At 43.3% G+C, this 8786-nt stretch overlaps 1 non-coding gene across 1 annotated transcript; it reads right to left on the reverse strand.

Annotated features, from left to right (window-relative positions):
- Positions 1-7093: 7093 nt before the first annotated feature.
- On the reverse strand, positions 7094-7169 carry LOC122791959. The gene has a single exon (XR_006363257.1). It is a non-coding gene; the product is annotated as a small nucleolar RNA SNORD126 (small nucleolar RNA).
- Between the last annotated feature and the right edge of the window lie 1617 nt (positions 7170-8786).

Raw genomic sequence — 8786 nt, forward strand, 5'->3', positions numbered from 1 at the left:
GATATAACTCTTTCTAGAGGCAATATGACGAGTGAGGTGGTGGTGTCTATGCTCCTATAAAAGGAAATATGCTGCGATGGCAATAAAGCAGATTTTCAAAATTTAAGTTTATGCCCAACCTGGAACACAGATTGATAGTGTAACACTCTGGGGGCTGTGGTGAGACCAAAGGGTAGAGTTTGGAATTGGTAGTGACTGGCCCCCCAGCCAGAAATGCAAGTGATCTCTGGATGGCCTGGCCATTCTGATGTGGTAGTATGCATCCTTGAGATGCATAGAGCACATCCAGTCATCCATTTCGAGAAACAAAGTATCGATTGAAGTGACCATCTGGGAATTTTCCTTTTTGACAAAGGTATTTAGTTTGCCGAGGTCCAAGATGGGCCTCCAGTCCTCCATTTTCTTTGGGACTAAAAAGAACCTAGAGTAAGTTCAGGATCCTATCTGGTCTGCCGGGACTGGCTGGATGACTTTTCTATCAGCCTTTGAATTTCTATGGTTACAAGATTCTGCAGACTGGGTGGCAGGTCTGGGATTCTTGTACGAATGAAGGGGATTCTGAAAAGGGAATGATGTAACCTCTGGTAATTATGCCTTTTACCCAAGAATCTGATGCAATTCCTCGCCAGGCGTCTGGGTATAAAGCTAAGTGACGGACTGCCTCCAGAGCAGGAGTGTCAGGCCTCCTCTCAGGAGTGCTGACAGGGCTTGCCAAAGAACTGCTAGTTACCCTGGTACTGTGGACCCCCTCTGCCACCTGGGTGGCATCTACCCCCTACCAAGTCACCACTCTTAGTATTTCCAGGATGTCTGCAAATAAGACATCCTCAGAGGAGGACCGTGGGGACCCTTCTGATTCCTCTAATTCGATGTCTGATGTTAAGGATTCCTGAGGGGAATCTAAATGCCTCCTCTTGCACAGTCTTTCTGGGGACTTATCAGTGTCTGGTGAAGTCTCAGTCAAGCTGGGGTCACCCAATGGGGTTACCCGAGGCTCTGGGTCTAGATGCTTGGTGGGGACCTGTGGTGTAGGGACAGAATGCGGCCCTTTAGGGGAGGAAGAGGAAAGATCCAAAGTAGTAAGGTCTTAAGCAGACATTACCCTCCTCATTGCATCAAAGGTACCGGTTTCCAGGCCCAAGGAGTCAGCCGGTTCCAAAGACTGCAACCTCCAGGGGTGTTGGCTCAGATTCTTCGATCGGAACTGAAGTTAAGGTAGACAGAGCCAAGGGCACTGGAACAGGCTTCAGCTCAGAGGGTTCCACAATCATCAGATCCTCTCTTTCTGGCTTAGAGGGCTCAACTGGCCTTGGAGGAGCAGAAATAGTGGTGGGGGGGGTCATAGGCAAAGCTGCACCACGCAGTCCACACTGATGTCGGAAAGGGTACCGGAAGAACAGGTTGAAGGAGTCGAAGAAGCCACTGACCCAAGGATCGGGGACTTTAAAAACGTCCGACACCAGCTCTAACACAATGACTTGGCTACGAGGTAAGATTTCAGTGCACAGCTCCGAAGGCTGTGGAGCCGGTGACAGTCTTCCCAGAGGTGCTCGGAACAGAAGACTTGTGCTCCGATGACACCTTAAAAGACTTAAGGACTTGGAGGTCTGGTCAGTCTCGTCTAATGCTTCTTAGAAATTGGCTTCAACAGCCCTCTGACCAATTTCCTTCTCTAATAAAACCCTGCCACTGAAAGAATAGAGCAATAAATGTAGAGGACCCAAGCAGAGCAATCTTCTTGTAAATGCAGTGGACCCAAGCAGTACACAAGAAACATGGTCAGTGATGGACATCTTTTGTCCACAGGCACATCTTTTAAAACCAGATTTTTGTTTCTCCAACGTTACAAACAATTACTCTTACAAATATCAGATCCCTGACAACCATATCCAATAATCAAAACCACAGAACTCCTTAGAAGGTTCAGATCCCTGAACTGCAATGATCTGAAAGTGTGAAAAAAGTTCAAATAAATAATTCTAAGAAATAAGGGAATAAAATTTGACAGAGCCCTGTCAAGTAAACACAACTCAAGAAAGGCCTAGGATCAACCGCTCCGAATTAGAAGACAAAAATGTAGCTTTCAACCAACTCACTAACCAACAATTACAAGTACGAGACGTCTCATATCAGATCCCCCATAGTCCAATAAGAATTTTAAATTCTTAAATATAATAAAGGTTACTGGCCCGAGCTTCCTCTGACGATAGTGCGATCCGTTGCAGTGGCAAACTAGATCTGGGGTTGGAAGGAGAGCATCATGGGATAGGGACTGTGCCTCGAGCCAACTCAAAGATCTTGAGCTTGGAAAGCGGCAAACTAGATCTGGGGTTGGTAGGAGAGCATCATGGGATAGGGACTGTGCCTCGAGCCAACTCAAAGATCTTGAGCTTGGAAAGCGGCAGACTCAGAGCCGATGGATCGGCTCCGAACACACGTGTAAAGAACAAACGGCGAGGTTGAACAACTTGCATCAAATTTTAAACACCGCTCTTAAACCTACAAATTTTATTTTAGCATTTTTCTATTAGCACGTGCAAGGATATCAAGTCTGAACTAGTGTGCCTGTCATTTAATGCCAATCCTCAGTGATTTGCCAGAAAACTACAAATTTTCATGTTTAACAGACTAAAAATTGTGAAGCAAAAATCTGGACAATCTGAAAAAATGGACAGTTGAGTGTGCCTTCAACATACCTGGCAGTTGAGTGTGCCTTCAACATACCTGGCTATTCAACAAGGTGCTCCCCATAAGCTCTTCCTACATTTATAGAGCTCAAGTGGGACTGTGGAAGATGAAGATCCCCATACCAGAATACAACAGCCAAAACCTTCTTTAATAACCAAATTCCCTCAGGCCAAACTTGTACATGCCTCTGTTCACTCCCACCATTTAAAAACCTACAAGGATTAAGGTATTTCTAAGTCACAGTCCTCGCTCTTTGCAACTGTCTAACACATGAAGGAAACAGTTTATAGCAGACTATAGTTAAATGGAACATTTGCCTATCACATGTAAACTGGCTGTCACAATTCAGTCTTTATGTACAGCATACAATTTAATTGCAAACAAGCGAAGCAAGTTTATTGTATGCTCCAGACTAGGATTTCAGCTGCAAAGTAAGCTTCTGATCCACTCTAGAAGCACCCATCTTACCAGAGGTCCTGGTTCCAGTTCACTCTAGAACAGAATGAATAGAAAACAGGTCCAGCTAGAGAGAGTGTTGCTCTACCAGCGGTTAACACCTACTCAAGCACAGACACTTTGAGTGGCTGACTACTGCTGGGAAATAAAGCAGCAAAAAAATATACCTGACCTAGTGATCATGTTACACTCCAGCTGACAGGTGCAGAAATTGCAGCAGGACTGAACTGGCTCAAGGCACTCGCTAATGCTTATGCACTGAAAATCCTTAGCAAGCACAACTTCACACGCTGGCAAGCTAGTGTCTCACGCAGGCTCACATGAAGACTACCACCTTGATGTACTACCTTAAAATGCCACCTTCCTTGTCAGCAACATGTCCAATACATTCTAAACATTAAATATTAGCTCAGATGCCAAACATTCAGTAGCACTGCATTTTTCAAAGTGAATACTGCCACACACTAACCTTCCCGACTTCAGTTCTGATCCTACCGTGTGTCCATGATTAACAAACAGGACAAATTTGACAACTACTGGGTGAGGGTTCTTGACAACCTGCAAGAGGTCAAGAGGTTCAGGCAACCTGTAACATCCAGACAACCTCTCGCCCACCCCATCCTTTTTTTTTTTTTTTTTTTTTTTTTAGGTATGTTCTAGATACAAATTTTCCAACAGATTTTAAAAAGCAAATGGAAGGTAATGTTGCTCAACGCTAGGAGCCTTAGCCAGAAAAATATCACTCACTGCAGGCTCTCCTTGCACTGGAAGATGTAGACATCCATGCAGTCACAGAACCTTAGTTCAGGCATGCAGACAGCATCCCTGCCTTACCAGGCTATACTTCATTCCACACATTCAAACCTCAAAAGGAGGTGAGGAAGACCAAGTGTGGTGAGTTTATCTTCAAGAACAGGTACACCTCCAGACTGGTTTGCCAGCATGATGCACTGGAACTACTCCAGGTTCCGACAGTTGGCAAGACACCCATCCAAGTTACAGCCAGCTATAGTCCCCCCCCCCCCCAAACTCAGGACACTCACCCTACCTGGATCTACTAGACTCCACCAAGGTATACCCCCCCCAACACTAATCCGTGGTGACTTCAACTACCCCCACCAGAGACTGAGTGAACTATTCCTGCACTAATGCACTCACCAAACAATTCCTTGACTTCATCAATTCTAACGCACTAGACCAGTTTGTCTCAACCCACACAAGGGGAGATAAAATTTTGGTCTTTGTTTTCACCAACATTGGCACAAATGTTGCACCACTCCCACAGTATGTTCTTTCCTGGTAAAATCACATCAGTCTGTCTCATTCTAAGTTGTCTCACCCAACCCCCAGCCATAATCAGGCTAAACGTCTCAAAAAGCTGACTACAACTGCCTAAGGGAGGCCCAGTAGCTTCACACCCCCTCCCCCAGAGGTGCAGACAACTATGCTGAACAGTACACCAATGCAGAACACAAGTACCTGTATAACTGCATGGACTGCCATACACAACAGAAATAAAACCTGCTCCTCAAGGAAAGAAACTTGTCTGGTAGACATCCTCCATCAGCAGGCTTTACAACAAACAGATGTCCAAGTGTAAAAAGGAAGATTCCAAACTGGAAAAACTCCCTCCTTAGCCTAAACAAGCAAATTAGATCACCAATAAAAACCTCCAAAGCCAATTATGAATCAAAACAAAGGGAAACCACAAAGCCTGCTTCAGTTATGTCAGGAACCTCCATGGCAAACCCCAGGACTGTTCTGAATTAGTACTCAGTTTCACTTACACTGACACTGTTGACTTAACCAGCCTGCTAGTGGATGTTTTATGCCCTAAAGGCCCTTATGACATCCCCAATACTTGTCCTGCACCTCACATCTCTGTAGATCAAGTGTTAAAGGCCCTATCCAAGGAAGGGCAAAGAACACCTTCCATGGGACCTGACAGTACCAAAACCATGGAGCGCATTATGGATCTATCAGCAAGGACACAGGCAATCTCCAAGCACCCAGCTTGGATTAGTCAATGACAGATCTTGCCTGTTGAACCTGAATGACTTCTGAGACGGTCAAAGGCCCTGGATGAGGGAAAGTCAGTACATACACAGCTTTACCTTTACTTGGTCAAGGCAGCTTTAACCTTTACTTGGTCAAGGCCTTTGACAATCCCCCACTTGGGCATCAAAAAGCTAATAAACCTAGTGTAAATCCCCGTCTCTTATCAGGTGGGTGGGCCAACTGGCTCATCAACAGGACCGACAAGGTCAAAATAGACACCCCACCTCTGTCTGGTATCTACTTCTCAGAGATCCAGGCAAAGACAAAAGCCCTGTGACTGACCAACTTTATGGCTGACAAATTAGGTGCTGTCATTGACTCCAACATACTGCAAAAATGTCTCAAAACTACTAATGACTGGTGCCAATGCCATAGTCTCAAGTTAATTGGGGGGGGGCGCATCATACCATTTGGCAAAAACACAGCCCCTACTGATTACCACATCAACGGCAACCCCTGAAGTACACAACTTGTGGTGAGACACCTGGATACTCAGGTTGACAATCTTGCATTAGACCATCATGTAGCAGCAGTGGTCAGAAAAGCCTTTTACTTGGTTCATCTCGTTAAGTAAAGGGATTGCATCCAGAAAATAGCAGACTACCTCTATACTCCTCCCTCATTAGGCCAATAATTCAGTATAACACCCAGTTTGGTATGTACCCCTACAAGCATCTGCACCAACTGGAAAGGCCACAGAAATACCTAAAAGGAGAACCCATGGCCTCCCAACACCTGTCCTATGCACAGGCTCACATCACTATCACTCTACTCTATATTGCAGAGATTGTCTTTTTGGCAAGACACAGATCACCCCTGAGCAATCTTGGACCCTGCCCAACTAGAGACGCTCCATATCTGCAAGTCTAACTCCTCACACATTACTCACTCGAAAGGCCTGAAGCCAATATGTGACAACAAAACCTTGTGGAGAGAGGTCTCCCAGAGGCTACCTAGTCTCAGGAATAGACTTCCATACACGTCAGAGTACCTTGCTGACTACCTTAAAACACAACCTTAATGAAAGGATAAGAAATAAATTCTCCTCACCACTACTAAAGACACCGAGGGTAGGCAAATGAACAAAGAAAAAAGACCTTGGGTGTCGTCCACAGCTTCAGGCTTCAGACTGTTAATACAATTTATTAATTGCTTTAAAAAGTGAAGCTGACGATGTAAACTTCACTAGAATATGATGAACTGAAAGTAGTTGAGTATCCAAACAGTTGTCATCCACAGCTCCAAACTTCAGGCTGTTAAAAACTCAGTTGAAAGCTTAAAGAGAAGGGGACAAAATGCAAACTTCACTGAAATAATTAGCCTCGTGATTAACATCCACAACTTAGGCTTCAAGTTGTTAAAAACAGTTAATAGCTGCTTTGCAAGCAAAGCTGACAAAAGCATATACTTCACTGGAGCATGAAAAGCTGAAAATATGAAATTTGTCCAAACGATGAGCGCTTCGGCAGATGCCTTCTTCAGATCGTATAAAAGTGGGGTCAGCTCTTCCTGTTTATAAAGGAAACACAATCAAGAGCTGGTAGCGGATTGTCTTTAGTGTTCTTAAAGGCACAGGACAAAAATTGCAGTTAACCATGGAACAAGTCAACCCCATCTGAGAAACCCTGCAAGTGCAGATGGAGATTGTTAGTAAAATAATTTGTATAAACACTCCTGTTTAGAAACCAGACATGCTTAATAAAAGAACTATGATGCATCACATATCACAATACAATTGCTGCAAAGACAATACATTATACTATCTATTCAATATTCTGTAATACATTGCATGCCAACCACTGTTGTCACACGCAAGCACTAAAGGCTTGCTTCACCACTCTGCACAATTTTTAAAATTTCTATGAATCTCCATCAGAACCTAGTTAAAACTGGTCTGCTCAGTGCATGCAGTTATTCATTATTATCAGGTGAAACACGGACTCACATGCAATTCATCACAGCCAACCTTCACAGAAACAAGAAGCCTGTTAATGCAAATACTCAAGTTTACCTACAGAAGAGTTTTCAGTTCAGGTCTAATAAGGCAACTGCTCTCAAATAAAAATCTTATTTCTGTAATATAGCAAACTGGTTAGCATATTTCATTGTACCCACACTGCAGCAGCATTAAGTGGCAGATAACCAAACAGCAAGGTAGATAAAAATGCATTTGAAGCCCCAGGAAGACAACCCATTATGTCTGCTAGCCTACCAGATGCCTTTTCTACCATATGCTCCAAGTAAACAGGATATGTCCATTAAAGCAAGCACAAGGACAGACTGCTTGCAGACTTTTTGGCACATATGAGCAATGCAATGAAGGCTTAGACAGCAAGCTTAAGCATGGACCAAAATAAACATCTAAAGCCAAGGACAGCTATACTGCCTTCATTAAATACAGCTGAAAACTATAACCTAGTAATGTTCCAACTTAACCCAATATGGCAACACTCACAAAAACTTCAGTAGTCAAATATCCCAGAATCCAACAGCACCCACAATATTAAAGGTTAAGACATGACCTCAAGGTAACTAGACAACTTTCTTGCTTAACAGCAAACACTCACACAACCCTGCTTAGAGTGTATGTTCCTAAAGTATGCAGACTTCTTGTCTTAATGCACACCTTTATAAAAGGTGGCCCTAGTCAGTCCCCAGGAACCTTTAGTTAACTACTCTAAAGGCCGCAGAACCTACATTCATCACCTAGACCCATCTAACAACTTGCCAAGATGATGTCTTCTCAACTTGGTTAAGTTCAAGGAGGTCATGGAGATTGGGAAACAGGGCTCCACACAGCAAACATTCACTAATTCTAGCATTGCAAACAAGTCAGACACCTAAACACGGACCTATTTGTGGTTAGATGACCAAACTGACTAAAAACAGAACTCAAATACTTTAAGTAGCAGGCACCACATCAGAAAGTAGCTAGTGTACCTCTGGGACCAATGCAGAGACCCACCCTATCTGGCAAACATCCAAATCAAGTCCAGACTTGGGGCAAACAGTTTGCCGACTACTAAACGATGGTGCACCAAAGAGTGCTATAATTAAATGCAAAAAGTAGTCTATTGCCTGCAATCTACCCTGTAGTACACAATTGGAAAATTACCCCTGCTCCAGGCACCTGTTTTACAGCTTTGAATGTATACCATCCGTTTTGTGTATAATTCAGAACAAACTTGATAATTTTAATCTTACTTTTCCTACTCTTCATGTCAAATGTCAACCCCTTAACCTGGATATTTGCTTCTAGAACTACTGCATTGCTAAACCATGTACCCATGATTCTTTTCATGCTGTTTCTACAATGTTAGCCTACAGCAATAATGTATTTTAATGCTTTATATGTTTTAAGTCTTTCATTTTTTGAACTACTGTTATATTAGCATAGTTTGGAGCTCATCTCCCCGGGCCTGTACTGAAAATGGACATGTATCCAGTTAGACTAGCCCGGTCAACTAATGTAAAATAAATTTTAAAAAAAGTACAGCATTGTCACATTAAGCAAAAATCACATCCAACTCACAATATACTACTGTGATCAGGAAATTCTACTTTGTACAACTGGTATCTAAAAG

Source organism: Protopterus annectens, unplaced genomic scaffold (genome assembly GCF_019279795.1).
Source record: "Protopterus annectens isolate FY-2018-M unplaced genomic scaffold, PAN1.0 ctg42480_obj.part0, whole genome shotgun sequence".
Classification (NCBI taxonomy): Eukaryota; Metazoa; Chordata; order Ceratodontiformes; family Protopteridae; genus Protopterus; species Protopterus annectens.